Below are 26,630 nucleotides of genomic sequence, written 5' to 3'. Positions count from 1 at the left end.
ATGTGGAGACTCAGGAAAGATTATAGGGAATTTGGGGAAATACTAAGGACTTCTGGGGAATGAAGTCAAAAGTTCAAAATCTCCATTTATACAGAAAACTTGGGAGGTTGGCAGGAAATGTATAACACCAGGGAAGAGGTTTATATAGAGCTTACTTTTGGTGGAAGCAACAGGAGTTTGGGGAGCTCTTATCCCAAGGATGTTAAGTGGGACATACAACTGATCAGGAAGAAGTTAGAGGAGACACTTTGCTGGCATTAGGAATATTTAATGCTGATTGAAAATTCTATTTCCCATACACAACTTTGGGTGATAGATACAGGGAAGAGATGAGTGCTTGTATTCAGTCATCAGGAAATTGAAGACCTCATTAAAGTTCCAAATCAGAGAGGAGCACTAGTAATTGCAACTGTAGTGGAGAAGGGATCCTTCCTTGTTAAACACCAAAGGGTAGCCCCAGAAAGCAATGAATACATTTCTCCGCGAATCATATGATCTTGGAAGCATCAAACATTTGAAGACTCCAAGAACTAGCTCTGAAAACAGTAGCATAATTTTTTAAAGGTTGGCCCCCATACCCATAAGTGAAAGGAACCCAATTTTAACTTAAATTTCAAGGACAAGAAATTTGTTGGAAAAATGAGCAAATGATAAAATATTTGACCATAAAAACCTGCTATGGTGGCAGGGAACCAATATGCAAATTCAAAATGATATGAAAACAAATACAACCAAAGTGACAATGAAAATTGCTTCTTTACCACAAACCCCACAAGAATTCCTGGAACAGTTAAAGAAATGGATGAGTGGTAGGGGAAAGATTGGGGAAAATAAATTAGATTGATGCAAGAAAATTATGGAAAGAGAACTAAACAAGGTAAAAAATTTCAGTGAACAATAATACTTGTTAAAAAGCAGAAAATATTTTTTACCCAATATGGAAACAGGAGAGGAGAGGAAAAGATATATTGGGGGGGGGTGATAAAATGGAGGCTATGTTAAGGGAGGCAGTGGTTATCTCTATTATTTAGAAAAATGCAAATAAAAACAATTCTGAGGTGTGCAGGTGGAAAATTTGCCAACACCTGAGCTACATTCCCAGCATTCTTTTAAGCTAACATCCTCATTTTACATAAGGATGTTTGAGAAATAAAATTGGCTGAGACCCACGTTGTGGGGCTATTTTTTGGAACTTGTGCTTTTGGTTAAGTGCTGCAGGTATGAATCTCTGTCTCTCTTTGCTCTGCTCACTTGACTGAAAGAACCTTTTTTTCTTTCCCTTCTCCTTTTATTATTATTAAAAATCCTACAGAAGTATCATCTCATATCAATCAGAAATCACAAATCTTGGAGGGGAAGAAAGAAAAATAGGTACACTAATGAACTTCTGGTGCAGAAGTGAACTGGTCCAACCATTCTGAAGGAGAATTTGGATCTATGCCCAAAAGGCTTTGCAAAATAAAACTATTTCATTTGACCCAGAAATACCATTACAAAAAAAAGGTTTTTATGCCAAAGAAGTCAAACCAAAAAGAAAGGGACTCATATGTACAAAAATATTTACAACAGTTCTTTTTTCTGGGGGCAAAGAATTGGAAATCAAGGGGATGCTTATCAACTGAGAAATGACTGAACAAACCATGGTATATGACTATAATAGAGTACTATTTAGCTACAAGAAATGATTAGAGGATAGTTTCAGGAAAGAAAAGGCCAGATATATAAGAACTGATGTGAAGTGAAGTAAGATAAACCAGGAAATTGTGCCTGGTACTGGCAATATTGTAATGATAATCAACTGTAAGATATTTGACTATGTTGATAAAAAATGATTCAAGACAATTCTAATGGCCTCATGATCAAAGAAAAATACTATCCACCTCCATAGAGAGAACTGATGAATTCTGAGGCCAAACAGAAATACAGTTTTCTCACATAGGCTTTTTTCTAATATGGACAATATGGAAATGTGTTTTAATGGTTTCACAGAGATAATATTATATTGCTTTCCTTCTCAGTGGGTAAGGAAGATGGTGGGAAGGAGGAAGAGAATTTTGAACTCAAAATTTAAAAAGAAAAAAAATATTAAAAATAAATTTTAGAGGGCAGGTAGGTGGCAATGGATTGAGAGTCAGACCTAGAGACAGGAGGTCCTCGGTTCAAAACTGGCATCAGGCACCTGGGCAAGTCACTTAACCCCTATTGCTTTCACCCAGCAACTCTTCAGCCTTAAAAGCAATTCACAGTATTGATTCTAAGATGGAAGGTAAGGGTATTTTTAAATAAATAAATAAATTGTGACATAAATTATTAAATAGTTTAGGTGTACTTACAGAGGATCAGGAATTTATGGTATTGCCCTCTGAAACTCACAGGAAGTACTTAATAATTATTTGTTGAATGACTGACTGTACTTTCTCCATCATGCCATAAAAGCTTCTAGAACACAGATGTTCATTTTTTACCTGATTCCACCTTACCTTGGCAATTCACTCTGTCCTTGTGTCCTCATCATCCTATAAGTACCCTGCATTCATTTGTCCTATACATCTATTAAGGGGTTCCTCCCAGAACCTCCTTTTGGAGGGAAGTGCCCAGGCCAGTCATGCCTTCCTTCTCTAGGCTCCACACAGAATGTGTTGGTCTTTTTCTACCATCCACATGAGGTATCTTATGCCCTATCCCTGCCCACCTTCCACCCCAGATCCTGCTTTTTGCTAAGCTTTTGGTTGTCTTCTCCTTTTAGGTCAGAAGATTTCATTCTATGTACTTTTATTTGAATTCCTAGCCTTTACTAGAGTTCCTGACATGTGGTTGTGTTGTAATGAATGGTGGTTGATTTAACTTGAGAGGAAAATTCATATGAAAGACTTGAGAATTTAGTAAAATAAATGAATAAGAAGTGTACATGGTGTGACATGATATCCCCCCAAATCTAATTTATTCATACAGTCATCATTCTTCATTACTTAGACAAGATCTGAATTATGATCTTCATTTCTGGGATTTTTTAGAAATTTTTAGAAAGAATATTGATATTGGCAATTCACTCTGTCCTTGTGTTGTGTCCTTGTGTCAGAGGTTGTTGGCCATTAAAGCAAGGGACACCAGGCCATATCATATTCAGAACAGATAGTTGAAAGAAAAAAAACACATTATATAATATTAATTTTGCCTATTAAAATTTTGAGACTTATTTCAATAGATGTGTATAGCAAAATACATTCTTCAGTTCCATTTGAATTTTGATCATTATGTTGTAGAAAATATTGGCCAAAATTTCATTTTACTTTTTGATGGGAATATTTAGAACTATAATCATACACACACAGGTACTATACAGAATCTTTTAATAATAACTGGTTATTTTCCAGCTGCCAGATTTGTTTGTTTGTTTCACCCTGATGAGGCTGTAGTTCCTTTTAACCTTGGTGAATGCATATCATTTCCCCACTTTAACTGTTATTGCCTAGAGCGTCAATCTAAACCAAGTGCAATGACAGCTTTGAAAAAACAATAATGAGCTAAAGGGAGGGTAAAGGAAGAGGAGAGGAGGGGAAGAGGGTGGAAGAAAAAGGAAATATGGTGGTGTTGGAACAGATGGAAAAGGAGAAAGGGAGGAGGATTCAAAGGGCCAGGAAGAAGAGTTGATCATAAGGTCATTTAGTTAGCAGTGAAAATGGCTTTAGTGAGTATCCAGTGCAGCATCATTAATTTAGAGGTGAGAAAAATGAGGCCCAGAAAGATTAAAAAAAATCCTCAAGATCATCAGGCAGTACTGTGACATACCAGAAATATAAATCCTTAGCTTCTGATTCTAAATTAATCACTTTCCAAGGAAGGAAAAGGATGAGGGGAAAGAGAATGAGGGGGCAAAGGACAGCAGAGACAATGGCACTAGTATCAGAAAGGGAGAAAAATCGGGATGTTAATTGTTTAAAGAAAAACAAGGAGCCTTATGAATACTCACTTTGGCCCATTTTCCACAAATGTTGCTTTTCACCAAAAGAATGAGTTGGGAATATTATCATTTTTGACAAGTAGTTTTCTAAGGGGAAAAGATCGAAATGGAAGAGCAGCTTTGTTTTGGAATACAGAATGGAATGCTTTTTCTTTTTCATTCACCCTCCTATGTTTTAAGGGCTTACATTTTGGAATCTTTTCTTATCTAATTCCAGTTCAGAAATCATTTTGTGTATCCCAAGAGGCCAACAATTGTGGATAATGAGTGCAAGTTGAGGATTCCATCTCTATATAAGGTAAAAATTCTAACCCCTTAGGTCTTCCCTAATTAACGTACAGGGTAACTAGATGGTAAAGTGTATAGAACTTCAGACCTGGAGCCAGAAAGAACTGGAGTTGAAATGTGGCATCAGTCACTAAGCAAGTCGGTTAATCCTGTTGGCTACCTTTTCTTTATCTGTAAAATGAGTCAGAGATGAAAATGGCAAATTATTCCAGGATCTCTGCCAAGAAACCTCAAATAGAGTATGAAGAGAACAGCAACAAAAAGTGAAAGTGAAGCAGGTGAGGGGAAGCTAGGTGACTCAGTGGTTAGGGAGCCAGACCTGTAGATGGGAGGTCCTCGGTTCAAATCTGCCCTCAGACACTTCCTGTGACCCCCAGATAAGTCACTTAACCCCACTTGCCTAGTCATTAACACTTTTTTGCCTTGGAACTCATACTTTGTATTGATTCTAAGACAAAAAAAAAAGGAAAAAAAATGTTCAGTGGGTGATTCCATAGGGAGTAATAACATGATTCCTCCCAGTTTCCAGGCTGAGACAATAACTATTGTTAGCAATGTAAAGTGTTGACTTCTGGTTATGGGATACATTAAATGTTCTCTCCCAACTTTTCAAATCTTAGAGATTTTGATTCTATGACTCTATTGTTTCATGTGCTCATTCCTTTAAAATTATTTTTATCTTCAAAGAATTGTGAAGAAAGACTGAATTTACTTAGAGGGGCTCTAAATGACTTATTAGGAAATTACCTCACTGCAACCATTGCACTTGTCCCCCTCAATTGATTTCCACTCTGTTGGTGTGCATGTGTATACGTGTGTGTGAACACACAAGTAGGAGAATGTACTATGTTTTACATAGACATCCATTGACTTTTTGGTATGGGGCCAAAAGCTCTCTCCAGATTTTGAGGCCATCACTATATCCTGACACATTAAAATAATAAAGGCTTCTAGTGAGGAACCCAAAGAGGCAAGAGAGTATGTTATCCATTTTTGAAAAACAAACACTCACAATTCTTAAATTAAAAATATATTATGGAAACACATTTATGTGGACAAATAATAACCACATAATTGTATAGTGAATAAATCTACTATTATTCTCACATATGTTTTCCACTAAACATTATTATATGTGGGAATGTTCTTAATCCAAGGAGAAAAATGATCTCTGCCCTATGAACTGTCTAAATAAAGGCCTTTAAGTTAAAGAAAAAAATGAGGCAGAGGAAAACTAGAAGTTGGCAGCAAATAATTCTACCTGTTTTGCATGAGTGCTTGGTAATAGAGGCTCCAGGTCACAGGTGGAAGAAGTTGAGGGTCATTATGCAACATAAATGTTAACAATATATCATAATTACAAGCACACCTGTGGTAAATAACTTTGAGATGTTCCATCACAAAGCCTCAGAAAATGCTCCAGAGAGGAGGAAAAATAAACATTTAATCTCTTTTCAAGGGTTGGATGAGATCCAGAACATTTATAATTTATATTTTTATATTCAGGGGCAAACTTTAAGAAACTCTTTGAGGCAGAGGTGGGGGTGTTTTTTCTCCTTTTCCCCCCTACTGCCTCACTATCTCTGTGGAAGTTCATGCCATTTACTTGGTACATGTCCTTGCACACCATGGAAGTAGCCTATACTCTGGATCTTTGCATTGATCTGGTCATCTATCCATCCATCCATCCATCCATCCATCCATCCATCCATCCATCCATCCATCCATCCATTCATGTGAAGTATGTATAAATACAGGATAAAAAGGAAATAATTAACAGCAAGAAGGTCCTAAAAATAAGAGGATTTTGAGAAGACTTCTAGTAAAATTTGGAATGATGAAATGATGACATGATGAAATCTGTACTATAGGAAAATCACTTTTATTTTTGAGTGGAAGATGGATTGAAAGGGGAAAAGACTTCTTCAGAAGAGAGATCTACCAGCAGGCTAATGAAATAGTCTAGGTATTAGGTAATACTACAGGGGTGGCTGTGTTAGAGGAGAAAATGGTACCTATTTGAGAGATGTTGCAAAGGTAAAATCAAAAGGTCTTAGCAAGTGCTTGAGTACAAGGAGTGAGAGAGAGTGAGGAATCCATGACTTCTAGGTTGTGAAACTGAGGGACTAAGAGTATGACATTATCTTCCGTGTTAATATGGAAGGTGGGTGGAGTGATGTAATGGAAAAGAAAAGGGAATTTATTTTGGACATTTTGAGTTTCTGATGTTTACTGGGCATCTAGTTAGGTGATTGAATTGAAAGGTAATTGGAGAGGAGAGACTGAAGTTCAGCAGAAAATTTGGGGCAGATTTGAGAAGAGACAGATTTGAGAAACATCAGAGTGATATTCTGAAATCTTGAAGAAAAGAGAATCAATAAAAAACCTATCCACTGCTTTAGGGCTTTGCTGGTGGACTTGCTAGAAATCTAATTTCATATTTCAGAGTTAAGAAGTGAAATCTTTAAACTTATATGAGATATTTTAATACCTTAATGGAGAACTATGGGGATTTCAAGCAGATTAGGGATATTGTTTTGCTAAGGGTTCTTCCTGACTTTTTCAATCACCTGGAATAATGATTAATTTCTACTTAAGATTAATGCAAATCTCTTCTCTTTGGAGCTCAATATTTCTCACTTTAATGCCATTTTAGGACTCATAAAAAAGAATGAATTTTGGTTCTGTTAGGATCTTGTTCATCCACTAAGACCATGAACTTTCTTTTTCCAGTCATATTAGAGCTTTATTTAATCTTTTCCTATTTGTTACTTCTGATGTTTTCTCTTCAAAAATAATCTCCCTCCATCTCCTCCTAAGGTTTGTTCTCCAACTATCTTTACAAATGGTCTCTTCATCTACCAGTTGCAATTAAAGAGGATTATAAACTACTTTCTGTTAAATAACACAGGAATAATAAAATATATTTTAATAATAATTTATATTCAAAACTCAACTTGAAAAACTTGAATAATAAAAAACTGACATTAATAATACACTTTATTTTTTAGAAGTAGCTTTACTAATAGTAGTAGTAATAGCAATAGTCAAAGTAAGAGTAGTAACAGCAGCAGCAGTAACAATACTAGTCTTAGTAATGGTGTAGTTGTTGTCATCATTGTCTTAGGAATTAGGAACACCTAAATACCTTATTATGTCTATACCTCACACTATCAATGAGATACATACCATGGGTATTACTACATAACCTCAATTTCATGTTTAGAAAAAATCATAAAAACATATGTAATGAATAATGAGCATATTTACATGCATAATACATATAATACAATATAAAATATGAATCAGTAGATTTTTATGATCAGTAACATCAGTGTTTAATTAATATATTCAGACACATGAACCTAAATATCAGCCATTGCAAGATTAAATCTCCTGAGTTAGGAGACATCAGGTAGATGATGAATCTTTGACCATGGTCACCAATGTAGCATAAAATTATGAAATGATTTTTAGAATTTGGGGGTTTTATTTCTATTTTAGGGCTAGGGTTAGGGCTAGTGAAACCATGGCTCCAAATAAAGATAGAATTTCTTTGCATTTTCTCATGACCCTACCTTCTCCCACAAATGTTTGTACATAGGAATAATAATTCTAAACTAATAAGTAAAGGCACATTGAAAAAGACAACTATAAATGTTAAAATATAATTCTATAGGGCTGGTGATAGAAAACACTGTCCACCTACACATAGAGATATGAAAAAGTCTGAATATAGATTAAAGCATAATTTTTTTCTCACATTCTTAAAAAAATCACTGATCAGGAACTTGAGATTGAAGATTTTAAAATTTGAATCCCTCTTTGATAGACTGAAGACAATTTCTTTCTTTGAAAGGTATATATTGAACCAGATGAGAAGAGCATACACTGGGCTTTTCTATCATATAAAAGAATAAAAAAAATTTATCCAAAAAGATCATATCAGTGCTCAAATTCATAACTCAGAAGTATTCTTAGCTGCTATACCTCCTTCCTGAACCTCGTCTGAGGGAGGGCACTCAGACCAGCCATCCCTTTCTTTTTCATCAGATAGCAATCAGAATATTTTCATCATTCTTTTCTGGTAACTTTGCTCTCTCCTGACTCCCTTTCAGCTTTTTTCTATGGGTTGTCATCACATATCAGAAGGTTCCTTGATAAAAGGAACTCTCATTTTTCTCTTATTTGCATCTCTAGGCTCAGCACAGTGGCTGGCAAAGAATTCACTAAATGCGTATGGACTTGATGGACTGACTGATTTACCAAATTCCATGCAAAGAGGACAATTTGTTCATAGGCACACAGGAAAAAAAAAGATGGATGCAATTATTAAGGGAACAGCTAGAAGGGAGTTTGATTATAAAAGAGAATGAGTGAAGAGGAATAATGTAATGTAATACATATTTAGTTAGCAAGGTAGAACAATATGATAAGTATGGAAATGTGATTGAAATACCTAAAACAAATGAAATAACATTTTTATTTGGCTTACATTTGCCCTTTCTGAGACTCTAAGATGGCAGTGGCTTGTTTATTCATTTGTTTGTTTTTCAGATACTATCTATATGTAGCAGTGGGATAAGCCCAAAATAAGTTTTCCCATTTCTTGGTATTCCTTATTTTTCTCCCTTCTCTCATGCCCATGATGAACACATACTCTGGATTTTCTAGAATGGTTAAAACTGTCCCATAAACCATTAAACTATCCCAGGAATAACCTTATTTTAGCAAACTTCCTAGAAGCATGTTCAATAGATTGAAAGCATGCAAACATTTTTCCCACACTCTAAAGACTAGGACTGCATCGGCCAGTTTCACTCATTAAAATCACCTTGTCTCTCTACTCATGTCATGCAACTAAACTCATATAAATTTGAGTTATTGATATATTAGCCACCTTTCTCGGAAGGTTTGAAACTGATAAAAATTTTAGAACAAATAAAAACTGTGGTCACCTGTTGGGATTTCTCAGAAAAGGATACTTGGGGTATGTTATAATAACCATAATCAAGGCACTTTACAGTTTCTCCATGCCTACTTTCCTAGATTTTCATTTCAAATTGAAACTGAAATCACTTTTGGTGTTTGAGGAATTTGTAGATGACAAAAGCCTGAAAGCCCAATGGAGTCTGAAGCTGATGTGGTCTTAAAAAACAATTCAAAATTGGTACCTTATAAGCCCAGTGAGGAAGAAATAGTCTGAAGCTATATCAACAGGGAAATTAATGAGGCAGAGGATATAAAGTCTAATAGAGGGCTAAACCTACTAATGTTATGAAGGCTCATCACTTACCCATAGCTAATTAGTCTAGGAATAGAAGAAAACATGGGAAAGGGGGAAAATCAAAGGGTGGAAGTTAATGGTTAATTATATAATTTATATATATGTAAAGATATATATAAATGTCACTGATATGCATAGAATATTTCTAAGGATTGGAGGATGGGGGAAAAGGCAATTTAAGAAATTTTACTCTGTGTTAATAATAAATCACATTAAAATGATAATTTCCCCCAAAGAAAATTACATATATGTATATATAAATGTATGTATGTAAGTATATTCCTGATGAGATGAAATTATCTCACTAATTTTATTGCTTTTAATTTTCTCTCAACCTCTACAGAAGAATGATTCACTCTTTTTTATTTGTAGATGACATAAAAAATGCATGTGGATAAATGATAAGTTGTGCAGTTAGGGGCTGTCTCTTATAAACACTGGTCTTTAGAAAAGGAGAAATCATCTGTTACTTGTCCTGGAATCTGAACTGTTCCCATCCTAATAGGACTTCACAAATTATATGCCCTTCAGTCAGTACTCTTGAGAAGTTGGGACTATTATGCTGCCATTATTAAGACTAGGAGGGAGTTATTGGGGATTTATTGTAAATTGTCATAAATTGTAAGTAGTCAATTACATATTTAATTATCAATTAAAGACATTTATCCAATGCTGACTATAAACTAAATCTTATTAGGAACTGAGAAGTTTAAAAAGATAAATAAGATCTTCTCCACAAAACCTCCATTGATTAGAGACAAAAAAAAAGATACTGACAAAAAGTACAATTTAAAGAGAAATGTGATAGTACATATGAGCTCTTAAAAGTGGAGGGTCAAGTCTTCCAGGGCCAGGATGGTGAATGAAGGAACCTTATCTTCCATCTTGGACTCAATACTCTGTATTGGTTCCAAGGCAGAAGAGTGGTAAGGGCTAGGCAATGAGTGTTGTGACTTGCCCAAGGTCACACCGCTGGGAAGTGTCTGAGGCCAGATTTGAACTTAGGACCTCTCTTCTCTAGGCCTGACTCTCAATCCACTGAACTACCCAGCTGCTCCCAAGAAAATAATTTTTTTAAACTGTATAAATGCTCAAATGGAAAAGGAGGTACAGATCCTCATTGAACAAACTAATTCCTTAAATATTATAATTGAGCAAATGGAAGTTAATCTCTCCATGAGACATCATTAAGCACTCAAACAAAGTTAAACACAAATAGAAGAAAATGTGAAATTTGTCTTAAAAATAAAACTGACCAGAAGCTAGATCAAGAACAGACAATTTAAAAATGATTGGCCAGGGACTTCCGGTTAAGATGGCGGCTTAGAGAAAGCTAAAGCTCAGATCTCCTGAAAACCCTTCCCGACCGATCTCAAACGATAAGCTCCTAAGGCGCCGAAATTCAAAACGATCAACAGCACAGACCCTGGGAACCCTCCTCCTGGACCTGGACCCGGATCAAAAGGTACGGCTCCCCTTAAAAGTCAGAACCCGAGATCACTCGGACCTCAGGGGTAGGAGCGCAGAGTCCAAGGCTCCCGGAAGCCGCAGCCCAGCCGGGCTCAGAGAGCAGAACCCTCAGGGCCTTCTACAGTCCCGGTGAAAGTTACTGCCTGGGGCTTCCGCTGCAGAGAGCTGGTCGAAACAACAGCAACCCTCAGGGCGGGCAAGACAGCCTCACGGGCTGGATCCTGCTATCCAAGTCTCAGTGAAAGTCCTTGCCCTCGGAGCTTGGGCTAGCTGCAGCCCATCCCCCCGCAGGCTGACGAAACAGCCTCACGGCCAGCGATTCTGAAGGCAACTTCCAGAAAGCGAGCCGGAGGGAGAGTGTGGCCTCGTGGTCCCACCCTTCCATTCCAGTTCCAGTGAGGCATATTCAGTTTAACCCAGGGAAAGCTCATAGAACCATCTGCCCAGGACTAAAGCCTCTGAACACCAGACAGAGACAAGAAAAACTAATCCTCCACATTCAGAAATGGCAAACTCCACAGAACCACAGAAGCCCCAAAATACCAAGAAAAATAAGAAGAAAGGGGCGACTTTGGACACATTCTATGGAGCCAAAATACAAAATACAGAGCAGACAGAAGATAATATAAAAGAAAATGCTCCAAAACCTTCCAAAGGAAATGAAAACTCTCCACAAACCTATGAAGAATTTGAATCAGAAATGACCAAAAAGATGGAAGCCTTCTGGGAGGAAAAGTTGGAAATAATGCAAAAGAAATTCACGCATCTACAAAACCAGTTTGACCAAACTGTAAAAGAAAACCAGGCTTTAAAGGCCAGAATCAGGCAGCTGGAAGACAACGATCGTGTAAAAGAGCAAGAATCAATAAAGCAAAGCCAAAATACCAAGAAATTAGAAGAGAACATAAAATATCTCACCGACAAGGTGATAGATCTGGAAAATAGGGAGAGAAGGGATAATTTAAGAATAATTGGACTCCCAGAAAAGCCAGAAATAAACACCAAACTGGACATGGTGATACAAGATATAATCAAAGAAAATTGCCCAGAGATTCTAGAACAAGGGGGCAATACAGCCACTGACAGAGCTCACAGAACACCTTCTACACTAAACCCCCAAAAGACAACTCCCAGGAATGTAATTGCCAAATTCCAAAGCTATCAAACAAAAGAAAAAGTCCTACAGGAAGCCAGAAAAAGACAATTTAGATATAAAGGAATGCCAATCAGGGTCACCCAAGACCTTGCAAGTTCTACTCTGAATGATCGTAAGGCAAGGAACATGATCTTCAGAAAGGCAAGAGAGCTGGGTCTCCAACCAAGAATCAGCTACCCAGCAAAACTGACTATATACTTCCAAGGGAAAGTATGGGCATTCAACAAAAGAGAAGACTTCCAACTTTTTGCAAAGAAAAGACCAGAGCTCTGTGGAAAGTTTGATACCGAAAATCAAAGAGCAAGGAATACCTGAAAAGGTAAATATTAAGGAAAGGGGAAAATGTTATCTTCTTCTTTTACTCAAACTCTCTTCTATAAGGACTACATTTATATCAACCTATGTATACTAACATGTGGGGAAAATGTAATGTATAAATAGGGGGTAAAGAAAGACCAAATAGAATAATCATTCTCACACAAAGATTCACAGGGGAAGGGGAGGGGAAGAAAACTCCTATAAGAAGGAGAGGAAGAGAGGGGGGGGGTTACTTAAACCTCAATCTCAGGGAAATCAGCTCTGAGAGGGAAAAACATCCAGATCCATTGGGATCTTGAATTCTATCTTACCCAACAAGGGTAAGGAGAAGGGAAAACCAAGGGGGGGGAGGGGGAGAGGGAGAACAAAAAGGGAGGGAAAGAGAGGGGGGAGGGGGAGGGAACAAAAAGGGAGGGACTAAAAAGGGAAACATCAAGGGAGGAGACAAGGGGGACTGTTTCAAAGTAAATCACTGGACTAAAAGGTAGAGCCGAAGAAGAAAAGGTTAGAATTAGGGAAGGCAATCAAAATGCCAGGGAGTCCACAAATGACAATCATAACTTTGAACGTGAATGGGATGAACTCACCCATAAAACGTAGACGAATAGCAGAATGGATTAGAATCCAAAACCCTACCATATGTTGTCTTCAAGAAACACACATGAGGCGGGTTGACACCCACAAGGTCAGAATTAAAGGATGGAGTAAGACCTTCTGGGCTTCAACTGATAGAAAGAAGGCAGGAGTGGTAATCATGATATCTGATAAAGCCAATGCAAAAATAGACCTGATCAAAAGGGATAGGGAAGGTAATTATATTTTGTTAAAAGGGACTATAGACAATGAGGAAATATCATTAATCAATATGTATGCACCAAATAATATAGCACCCAAATTTCTAATGGAGAAACTAGGAGAATTGAAGGAAGAAATAGACAATAAAACCATACTAGTGGGAGACTTAAACCAACCATTATCAAATTTAGATAAATCAAATCAAAAAATAAATAAGAAAGAGGTAAAAGAAGTGAATGAAATCTTAGAAAAATTAGAATTAATAGACATATGGAGAAAAATAAATAGGGATAAAAAGGAATACACCTTCTTCTCAGCACCACATGGCACATTCACAAAAATTGACCATACATTAGGTCACAGAAACATAGCACACAAATGCAGAAAAGCAGAAATAATGAATGCAACCTTCTCAGATCACAAGGCAATAAAAATAATGATTAGTAATGGTACATGGAAAACCAAATCTAAAACCAATTGGAAATTAAACAATATGATACTCCAAAACCGTTTAGTTAAAGAAGAAATCATAGAAACAATTAATAATTTCATCGAGGAAAATGACAATGGCGAAACATCCTTTCAAACCTTTTGGGATGCAGCCAAAGCGGTAATCAGAGGTAAATTCATATCCCTGAATGCTTATATTAACAAACAAGGGAGAGCAGAGATCAATCAATTGGAAATGCAAATGGAAAAACTGGAAAGCGATCAAATTAAAAACCCCCAGCAGAAAACCAAATTAGAAATCCTAAAAATTAAGGGAGAAATTAATAAAATCGAAAGTGATAGAACTATTGATTTAATAAATGAGACAAGAAGCTGGTACTTTGAAAAAACAAACAAAATAGACAAGGTACTGGTCAATCTAGTTAAAAAAAAGGAAGGAAGAAAAGCAAATTCACAGCATTAAAGATGAAAAGGGGGACAGCACCTCCAATGAGGAGGAAATTAAGGCAATCATTAGAAATTACTTTGCCCAATTATATGGCAATAAATACACCAATTTAGGAGAAATGGATGAATATATACAAAAATACAAACTGCCTAGACTAACAGAAGAGGAAATAGAATTCCTAAATAATCCCATATCAGAAATTGAAATCCAACAAGCCATCAAAGAACTTCCTAAGAAAAAGTCCCCAGGGCCTGATGGATTCACCTGTGAATTCTATCAAACATTCAGAGAACAGTTAATCCCAATACTATACAAACTATTTGACAGAATAAGCAAAGAGGGAGTTCTACCAAACTCCTTTTACGACACAAACATGGTACTGATTCCAAAACCAGGCAGGTCAAAAACAGAGAAAGAAAACTATAGGCCAATCTCCCTAATGAATATAGATGCAAAAATCTTAAATAGGATACTAGCAAAAAGACTCCAGCAAGTGATCAGAAGGATCATTCACCATGATCAAGTAGGATTCATACCAGGGATGCAGGGCTGGTTCAACATTAGGAAAACCATCCACATAATTGACCACATCAACAAGCAAACTAGCAAGAATCACATGATTATTTCAATAGATGCAGAAAAAGCCTTTGATAAAATACAACACCCATTCCTATTAAAAACACTAGAAAGCATAGGAATAGAAGGGTCATTCCTAAAAATAATAAACAGTATATATCTAAAACCAACAGCTAATATCATCTGCAATGGGGATAAACTAGATGCATTCCCAATAAGATCAGGAGTGAAACAAGGATGCCCATTATCACCTCTACTATTTGACATTGTACTAGAAACACTAGCAGTAGCAATTAGAGAAGATAAAGGAATTGAAGGCATCAAAATAGGCAAGGAGGAGACCAAGTTATCACTCTTTGCGGATGACATGATGGTCTACTTAAAGAATCCTAGAGATTCAACCGAAAAGCTAATTGAAATAATCAACAACTTTAGCAAACTTGCAGGATACAAAATAAACCCACATAAATCATCAGCTTTTCTATATATCTCCAACACAGCTCAGCAGCAAGAACTAGAAAGAGAAATCCCATTCAAAATCACCTTAGACAAAATAAAATACCTAGGAATCTACCTCCCAAGACAAACACAGGAACTATATGAACACAACTACAAAACACTCGCCACACAACTAAAACTAGACTTGAACAAATGGAAAAACATTAACTGCTCATGGATAGGACGAGCCAATATAATAAAAATGACCATCCTACCCAAACTTATTTATCTATTTAGTGCCATTCCCATTGAACTACCAAAATACTTCTTCACTGATTTAGAAAAAACCATAACAAAGTTCATTTGGAAGAACAAAAGATCAAGGATATCCAGGGAAATAATGAAAAAAAACACATATGATGGGGGCCTTGCAGTCCCTGACCTAAAACTATATTACAAAGCAGCAGTCATCAAAACAATTTGGTACTGGCTAAGAAACAGAAAGGAAGATCAGTGGAATAGACTGGGGGAAAGCGACCTCAGCAAGACAGTATACGATAAACCCAAAGATCCCAGCTTTTGTGACAAAAATCCACTATTCGATAAAAACTGCTGGGAAAACTGGAAGACAGTGTGGGAGAGACTAGGAATAGATCAACACCTCACACCCTACACCAAGATAAATTCAAAATGGGTGAGTGACTTAAACATAAAGAAGGAAACCATAAGTAAATTGGGTAAACACAGAATAGTATACATGTCAGACCTTTGGGAGGGGAAAGGCTTTAAAACCAAGCAAGATATAGAAAGAATCACAAAATGTAAAATAAATAATTTTGACTACATCAAACTAAAAAGCTTTTGTACAAACAAAACCAATATAACTAAAATCAGAAGGGAAACAACAAATTGGGAAAAAATCTTCATAGAAACCTCTGACAAAGGTTTAATTACTCATATTTATAAAGAGCTAAATCAATTGTACAAAAAATCAAGCCATTCTCCAATTGATAAATGGGCAAGGGAAATGGATAGGCAGTTCTCAGATAAAGAAATCAAAACTATTAACAAGCACATGAAGAAGTGTTCTACATCTCTTATAATCAGAGAGATGCAAATCAAAACAACTCTGAGGTATCACCTCACACCTAGCAGATTGGCTAACATAACAGCAAAGGAAAGTAATGAATGCTGGAGGGGATGTGGCAAAATAGGGACATTAATTCATTGCTGGTGGAGCTGTGAACTGATCCAACCATTCTGGAGGGCAATTTGGAACTATGCCCAAAGGGTGCTAAAAGAATATCTACCCTTTGACCCAGCCATAGCACTGCTGGGTCTGTACCCCAAAGAGATAATGGACACAAAGACTTGTACAAAAATATTCATAGCTGCGCTCTTTGTGGTGGCCCAAAACTGGGGGGGGAGGAAAAGAAAATGATCTATGTCTTTAACGAATAATGCTTGGAAATGATCAAATAAAATATATTAATAAAAAAAATGATTGGCCAGCCTGAAAGCCATGATAAAAAAGAACCTGGACCCTGTATTTCAAGAAATTATCAAGGAAAATTACCCTGATATCTTAAAATCTTAAAATCAGAGGGTAAAATATAAATTGAAATAATCCATCAACCACCTCCAGAAAGAGATCTTTAAATAAAAAAAAACCCAGGAATGTTATAGTCAAATCCCAGAGATTAAGGAGAAAATACTAAAAGCAACTAGAAAGAATCAATTCAGATGTCATAGAGCCACAGCTAAAATAACACAAGATATAGACATTTCTAAATTAAAAGTATCAGTGTCTATAATATGATATTCTAGAGTGCAAAATATATAGGGTTACAACCAAGAATTCCCTACCCAGCAAGAATAAGCATAATTCTTAAGGTGAAAATGTGTATTTAATAAATTTGATAACTTTCAAATATTCCTAATGAAAAAAAAACTCCATGAAAATTTGATATTAAAATAAAAGTCCAAAAGAAAACATAAAATGGGAAAGATAAATCATTAGGGATTCCATAAGGTTATACTGTCCATATTCTTAAAAGGGAAGTTAATATTTGTAACTCTTAGGAACTCTATCAAATAGAAGGAATAGACATAGAAAGATATGTGAACTGACTACAATGAGATGTTACCCAAAAATCAGAATTAAGAGTTGATAAAGAGGACTGCATTGGGAGAACAAGGAAAGGAGACATGGAATGGAATGAATAAACTCAAATAAAAGAGGCAGGAAAGAGCTATTTCAGTGATGGGGATAATGGGAAATATCACATGAAATGCTTGACCTTTATTCTCATAGAAATTGGTTCAAAGAGGGAAAATATACATCCTCATTTTGATATATAAATCTATTTTATCTTATAGAGAATTAAAAAGAGAAGAGAATCAAAGAAGAAGGAGGAATGGAGTAGAAGAAGGGAAAACAGATTTGAGGAGATGATAAGAATGAAAAGAATAAACAAGGTAAATGTAAGATGTTGTGAAATACAGTTAAATGTCATAATTATAATTGTGAATGGGGTGAAATCACCCATAAAAGGTAAGCAAATAACAAAATGGACCAAAATCCTGAATTCTATAGTAAGTTGTCTAAAAGATATACAATTTAAGTAAGGAAACACACAGAATAAAGGTAAAAGGATGAAGCAGAACCTATTATGCTTCAGCTGAAGTAAAAAAAGAACAAAAAGCATGAGTGGCAACATGGTATCAGAGGAAATCAAAGCAAAATAAAAATTATTAAAGGAACTAAGAAAATAAATTATATTTAATTAAAGAAAAATTAAAAATTTATTTTATATAGAAATACAATAATCTAATTCCAGAGAATAAATGGATAAAAGAACAAATTATAGAAACAATAAGTAATTTCATTGAAGTGAATAAAATAGTGAAATAACATAAACATTTTTATGGGATACAGTTAAATCAGTATTTAGGGGAAATTTTATATCTCTAAATGCTTACATCAATACAATAGAGAAAGAATAGAGAAATATAACTAAACAAATTAGAACAAGAACATGTGAAAAATCCTCAACTAAGCCACAAATTGGAAATCTTGAAAAGCAAAGGTGAAATCAATAAAAAATGAAAGTAATAAAACTATTGAAATAATAAATTAAGCTAAAAACAGGATCTATGAAAAATTAGATAAACCTTTGGTTAACTTAATAAGAAAATGAAAAGAAGAAAATAAAATTACCAGTATAAAAATGAAAAAGGATGAATTTACCAAAAATGCAGAGGGAATTAAAGCAATCCTTAAAAGTTATTTTACCAAATTATATCCCTATAAATGTAATAATTTAAGTGAAATGGATGAATATTTAGAAAAAATATATAAGCTACTCAGACTAAGAGAATAGGAAATACAATACTCAACCAATCCCATCTTAAAACAATAAAAATAGCAATTGAATAAGCTATCTATAAACTACCCAAGAAAAATACTTGAGACTAGATTGAATCAGAAGTAAATTCTGCCAAACATTTAAAGAACAATTCATCTCTATACTATATAAATTAATTAGAAAATTGGGTAAAGAACGAGGCCTACAAAATTTCTTTCATGACACAGTGATGGTTCTGATACCAAAACCAAGAGCAAAAACAGAAGGAAAACTGTAGGCCAATGTCCTCAATGAATATTGATACAAATGTTTTAAATACAATATTATAAAAAAGGTTATAGCAATAAAATTATGGCCAGTGTTGTTTTATGCCAAAAATATAGGTTTAGTTCAATATTGATAAAACTATCAGTTTAATTGACCTTATCAATAACAAAATGAACAGAAATTATACAATTGTCTTAATAGTTGGAGGAAAAGCTCTTGATAAAACATAGTACCCATTCCTATTAAAAACACAAAATAGGGGGGCAGCTGAGTATCTCAGTGGATTGAGAGTCAGGCCTAGAGACTGGAGGTCCTAGGTTCAAATCTGGCCTCAGACACTTCCCAGTTGTGTGACCCTGGGCAAGTCACTTGACCCCCATTGCCTAGCCCTTACCACTCTTCTGCCTTGGAGCCAATAAACAGTATTGACTCCAAGATGGAAGGTAAGGGTTTAAAAATACACACAAAAAAAGCATAGGCATAAATTGCACTTTCTTTAAAATGTCAATTATTATTTGTCTAAAACCATCAGCAAGCATTACATATAATAGGGGCTATCCAGAAGATTTCTAAATAAGATTAAGAGTAAAGCAACAATGTCCATGATCTCTATTACTATTCAACATAGTCCTAGAAATGCTAGCTACAGCAATAAGAGAAGAAAAAGGAATTGAAAAAATTAAAATAGTTACCGAAGAAACAAAATTATCACTCTTTGCAGATGATGTGCTGCTATCCTTGGAGAATCCTAGATAATCAACTACAAAATTAACAACTTTAGCAAAGTTGAAGGATATATAATAAACCTACAGAAATCATGAACATTTATGTATCTATCTCTGATAAATGTATAATTTAACTATATATATAATATTTAAAAAGATAATATATATAACATAAAAAACAATTTTAAAAATAAAATAAAAGTCATTCTCCATTAAATTCTCCATTAAAATATGGACAATTTTCAGTTGAAGAAATCAAAGCCATTTTTATTCATGTGAGAAAAATTCTCTAAATTATTCTTGATTAGATAAATGCAAATTAAAACAATTCTGAGATAATACCTCACATATATTATGAAAAGTGTTAGAGGGGATGCAAGAAAACTGGACCACTAATAAATGTTGGTCAAGTAGCAATCTGATCCAACCATTCTTGGAACTATGCTCAAAGATCTCTAAAACTTTGCATATCCATTGATCCATTAATATATTTGCTATGTCTTTATTCAAATGAAATTTTTAAAAAAGAAAAGTATCTATTTGTACAATAATATTTATTTAAGCCTTTTTTGTGCAAGCACAGAATTGCACATTTAAGCATTGCCCATTGATTGAGGAATGGCTGAACAAGTTGTGGTAAATGGTTGCAATGGAATGCTATTGTGATATAAGAAATGGGGAGCAATATTTTGGAAAAATATTGAAAGACACATGAACTGATGCAAAGTGAAGTGATCAGAAAGAAAAGAACTGTACACAATGACAGCAATTTTGTAAATATTGAATGACCTAGTTTTTCTTAGAAATACCGTGATCCAAGGTGATCCCAGAGACTTATGATGAAAAAAATGCTGTCTGCCCTCCAAGAAAGTTCTGATGGAGTCTGAATGCAGACTGACCATACTCTCTCTCTCTCTGTCTATCTCTCCTTTTCCCTCTCCCTCTCCTCTTTCTCTTTCTCTACCTCTTTCTCTCTCTCTCTTTCTCTGTGTGTCTGTCTATCTCTCCTTCTCTTTCTCCCTCTCCTTCTCTCTCTGTCTCTATTCTTCCTTCCTTGCTTCCTTCCTTCCTCCCTCCTTCATTCCCTTCTTCTCTTCCTCCCACTCCTTCTCCTCCTTCCCCTTCTCCTACCCCTCCTCTTTCATCTTTCCATATACAAATTTAAGAGAAATATATATATATATATATATATATATACATATATATATTTAATACATGTTCATAAAATAATGATATAATAATTTTCAAATTACATCAGTGAAATTCTCTAAAACCCTAGGGACCTAAGAGAAGATATCAAAGCCATGTAGGGATATCAAGAAGTACATCTGAATGCCTATACATTGCTATAGTTGTCCTAAAGATGACCCAGTCAATTAATAGCAGAAAAGCCTTTATCAGTTATTAATACATACATATGTATGTATATAGATGTGTATATATCGAGCTATAAGCATATGTATATATATATGTGTATATATATATATATATATATATATATATATATATAATTAAAAGTCCTTGGCATTATCCCTTCACATTAAAGAACTTAATCAAAGAATTAAACCATTCACTCTAAATTCGTCCTTACTTATCACATTTCTTATTTTATTTTTGTGCAGGACAAATTCGGGTAGAAATAAGAGAATTCTGTTGCTATCTGCTTCTCATTCTACTTGTTCTTTGTATTTTTCATTTTATTATGTCAGAGTGGGATTTCTAGTCCATCAGTCAATCTCTTGAGAATGTGATGATGTAAATGGCTGCCCTGTAACCTGGGTATCATTGAGTGAACTGACTCACTTCAGTTCCTGATCACACAAATCTGAGTACCAGAGAAAGGTGTAGACATTCAGAAATGCTTGGAGCTAGTTGGACATAAGTTTTGGAGACAAGAGTAATGAGTAGAAAGATTACTAGCAGAATAGGCTGAGAGGAGGTGGTGACAAAAGCCCCAGATGCTTTCTAAACCCATATGGAATGGATAGAACAGGATGGAATTCCTCAATTTTGTTTTGAATTTGACTTTACCATATGGATTCAGACAAAACTGCAATGCAAAACAGAATTCAAATAGTATGCAACTGTGAAGTGAAACTGCCAAATTTTGTACAGTTTCAACTCTGAGGTGGCAAGAACATGGGAAATTCATTATCAAATAACCAAAAAACAAGATTCCTTATCTCTGGAATCAATTTGAAGGACCTAGAGCTGAAAGAGGAAAAGAGTTCTTACCTTAACGTCTATTCAGAAATAATGCTTAAGAAGTAGATAATATTTAATCATTCACATTATCTGCATTGCATGACAAACATCCATCATGAACAGAAATAGATCAGTTTTATAACATTTATCTAGTTACAGGCAGTACATTCAACTTTTTAAGTCAACTCTTTGCTTCAGCTTTTGTGAATGAGGCCAACAAAACCATGAGATTCTTCTTTTTTAACTTGACCTCATTGGCATTTTTTTCCTCTTCATGATTATTTTATAGAACCATATGAGAGAGAAGAAAGATTGAAAGATCACTAATTTCTTCCTCCTATTATTTTTAAACCTTTCTTGTGCTGGAGAAGGCAAGGTAGAGAATGTTCAATACATATAAATATAACAATAAAATATGATCCTTTTATTTCGGGATCTGATGTTGAAATTAATTAATATTTTTCATTGTGTTATTTTGATGAAGGTATATATCTTCCTTTCATTTGTTTATTGTATTAAAGATCACTTTCCAAAAGAAAAAAGAAATATGTAGAATACTTTAAAATGATCTTACTCTAGTGTCAAATTGATCTTACTCTAGTGTCATGTGATTTTCTTCCTCTACCTCTTTATTTCACTTTGATAGTGTCTCCCATAGCATTTAAGCAAGTGAGAATATAAGTCCTGAATTCTGCCTTAAAGTCAATATGGTTGATAGAATTGTGGAAATAGAAGGTGAAAGAAACATCATGTACAATAGTGGTTAGCAAATATTTCACTGGGGTTGATTAAATAATTCAGTCATTCATATTAAACAAACTTAGGCAAAAGTTTAACAAGAAACATTTTAAAATTCATTTAAAATTCAATTAAAATTAAAAAAAAACCTCATGTACCAGAAATTGTGTTAAGCCCTGGGGATAAAAAGAAAAAAATGTAGCAAAGGCAGAAAGTAGCATAAGATTGATGACCATGTAAATGTATATATTAGAATACATATATATTTACATCAGTCATACAGATTGTCTTCTCAATTTGGTTTTATTTTCAGTAATCTTTATGACATGCATATCAATCTAAATTTTTGGTTTCATTGTTCCAGAAAAGACATAAATGGGCTTACCAAAAAATATTAGTGACAACAACCAAAATACAAAAGGAGTGGAGGAGAGGGAAGGAGCACTGACACTAAATTCAAAGAATTAAATAACATGCTCAATATTTCTGAAGGAAAATGTGATACTCTAAACAAAAGTAACTTAGAATATTGGCTTAGGTAAGTAAAGGAAGAAATAAAATCTGAGAAGCAACTTATAGGTGACCTATTGCATTTAGTTTTATTATCCAACATGAAGTGGTGAGTGTTATTGAGCAATTTCTTATACACAGAGAGAAGTCAATTTGTTTCAAATCTAAAAAAGATTTCAACTAATTGAATGAAAATGATTCAATTGCTAAGTATCTCTAAGTATTTCATAACTGATAATATTTTTATAATTAGATGATTCATAATTTTCATTTTCTCCTTTACTTATATGTCACCATTTATGATGGTTATTTCAGATCATCTCATGTTGCTTCAGAAACACATTTTGGTTTTTAAACTCTGCATTTTTGTAGTCATTCATAAGCCCATTTATGATTTTTCTAAGACTATAAAAATGTAGCCTGAGGCCTTCATATCATTACAATTAGAGGAGGGAAACCCAAACTGAGAAGAAGACTCAGATTGTTTTTACTTCCCTTTGTACTTGACATTCTAATGAGGCTTACACTTGTCCTGCACTAAAAGAAAATCTAGTCTTATTAATATGTCTTAGCTTTTTTATGCCATAAAATTGGAGATTTTCTTCAGTTATTCATGATTGTTTTTGTATATGTACTGAAAAAATAAAAAAATAGATATAGATTAAATAATTAATTAAAAAGCTTTCTAAAGAAATAAAAATGACAAAACTAATGAGAGGGAAGAAAATCCTCAGGATGTAAATGATTATTGATTCCTTCAAATAAACAGATTTAATTTTAGAGTTGATTAATTAGAATTTGCTTCCCAGGACTCTCTTTCCTGGCATTCCCTTTATGTATCTACATTAAGTACTAATGTAGAGAAGATATAAGTTTTGTCTAGCTCCTCCCTCTTTCTCTTTTCCTGGGAACCAGTTTGGTGTAGATTAGGGGAGAGCCAGGCTAGAGAATTTTACTCACATGGTTTTAGTCAGTTTTTTTTAATACTTTTGTTCTTTTATTTCTTTTACTTCAAGTGATTACTAAAAAATCTTATGAAATATAATGCTTGGAGTTATTGGATATTAATTTAAATCTTACATTGTTGGTGCCACAAAATCTAGAATTTAGAACCCTTACTCCTCTGAGTAGATCAGTTTTTAAAATGGACAAAAAGACAGATTAGCATTAAATTCCTCTACTGCTCTCTCTATTCCTTCTCCTGCTATTGTTGCTACTGCTGCTATTGCTGCTGCTGCCACTACCTCCCATGTTTGAACAGACACTTCCTGGATGTCCTTACTAAGATGCTGCCCACCATTCTCTTGAGCACTCTGGCTGGGTGGGGGTCCTTGAAAGTCATTTTCTGTGCAAAGGGTGAGATATATCTATCCCCTTACTCCCCCCCTCCCCACACACACACACGGGTCTTAAGCCTGTGGTTTTTTTTTTTTTTTAGCCACTTTTCAACTTTTCAGCAGGAAAATACAGCGTGGAGCAGCCAATCCATGTTATCGATCCCAACCCCAGCCTGCTAACCCAGCTGGACTTCTATGTTCCTGGCTATGAGACTGAGGCATTACAGGCCCATTAGCTTTATCCCTGGGGAGGGGAAAGAAATGGAGCTCTTCTCCCAAACATTCCTTGTGAGTTTTTCCTTTTAGCCATTGCATATTAGTGTAGCACCACCTATGGACAGGAAATAGAATTGAAAGCATGGCCCACTCTATGAAAGAGCAGTTCATTATCACTTTAGGATATCTTTTCTTGCTACTGTTCCTGGGTGTACTTGTCCTTTCTGTTAGCTTGAGTAACCTCAAGTTTCAGAAAGGAGATTCATCCCCCTTACTATCTAAGCATGCCCAATCTCTGCAAAACATCCAATATAAGTCCTGTCCACACTATACTCAGTGTGGAAATACCCTTCATTTTGGGGGACCCCAGAAGTGAATCTAGATGGATAATGATACTTGGGAGGGGAAGGAACCTTAAAGAGTTGGAGGTGAATTTTAAGCCTGTTCATTGCCTTATTGATGTTAACTGTTACAGTTTATTCCTCTCTAAATACAGAGAAGAAATCTCTTTAACACAGCTATTGGGGTTGGAGAAATTGAATTCATTACTCACATCCTTTTGCATATATTGAATTTGCTGATTATTTGTTTTAAGATTTATCATTATTTTTAAGTTCACATGTCAATCTAGTCTATAATATTTTGTTACCCTTTATTATTTTCAGCTACTGAGTTTTGGCTATTAGTTATATGTTCTGTTACATTATCTTTATTTGTACCCTTCCTCTATGACTGGACTAGAGAAAATACCATAATAAAAGCCCATAAACAACTTGGACAAACCCTTTTCCAAGGCAAAACCATAAGACCTTATGGATGCTGGATTTGTCACCAGATCCATTGAGGTCACATGCTGCCTTAATGGCCTTTTTTTCCTTTTTGCCTTTGTTAATTGTTACATAAATGATGATGGATGGACTCCATCAAACTGGTTATAACCTGTATACAACCTTTGGAGAATTTAATGAACTAAGAATTTCAATTGATTTTAAGGGGTCTTCAGAAGTGATTTTCAGATATCTAACTCTGACTGACCATTTGCCTACCTTTGAGTTGTTTGTTACAAGAGGTAAGAATCTATTTAGAAGTTGAAGTGCAATAGCACTATAGCATTCTGTGAAATTAATATGTGTACCATAGAACTACAATTCCCAGTACCCCACTTTCCTATCATTACATACTGACATAGGCAGGATATAAATCCTGTGTAGTTCAGCCTCTCTCTCTTCTCTTCCTGTTGTGGCATCTATAACATGGGGTTTTTGAGCAAGTAGAAAAGTCAGTCAGATGCTTTTATTTTGTTAGATAATAACAGTATTTTTCCTTTACTCCTAGTTATTGTTAATAATCTTTATAAAATATAATACTTGGAGTATGAAACTTGAATGTAAATCCTATAATTCCCCACCTCTGCATTTATAAACATGTAATGGATGAGACATCAGAAGTGATTTTTACTATTGTATTTCACACTTCCACATTGCAATGGATGGAACATATAAAGATATGGCTTTTATGGTTGTAACAGTCTCATACCATGCAGGGAGGTTTCCCAAGGGGCTTGGTTTCCTTGTGATGAGTTATAATCTCATCTGGGAAGTGGGAAGGATTTCCCAGGGCACTTGGTAACCCCTGGATTGCTCCTAGAGGTAGTATTTCCCGTGGAGCATGGTTGCTCCTGGATGGTTTTTATATTTATAACTCTTCAGCTTACTCTACCCTTCAACCAGAATAATTTAGATTCCTGGCAACATTTTAGACTCAAAAGGTTTTTTATCAGTAGTATAGTGGTTTTCCTGTGTTCTCCTGCCAAATTTTGGACTTATGACAGTAATATACTTTTTTTGTAAATATCTTAGCTAAAATTGACAGATTGCCTAGATTTAGAGAACTTAGGATAGATATCCATAAGCTTCTAAGGTTTTTTAAAATGTCACACAGCAAGGGGCTATAGACTCATGTGAATCCTAATGATAGTGGGACTGTTTGCTATTGTCATTAAATGGGCTATTATGATTTTGAGGATTTTGATACTTCTTTGAATATGAGCTGAGATACTACATTTTTAAAAAGTCGT

The sequence above is a fragment of the Monodelphis domestica genome, chromosome 1 (assembly GCF_027887165.1).
Source record: "Monodelphis domestica isolate mMonDom1 chromosome 1, mMonDom1.pri, whole genome shotgun sequence".
Lineage (NCBI taxonomy): Eukaryota > Metazoa > Chordata > Mammalia > Didelphimorphia > Didelphidae > Monodelphis > Monodelphis domestica.
The sequence above is the reverse complement of the archived record's forward strand: the minus strand, read 5'-3'. Positions refer to the sequence as shown.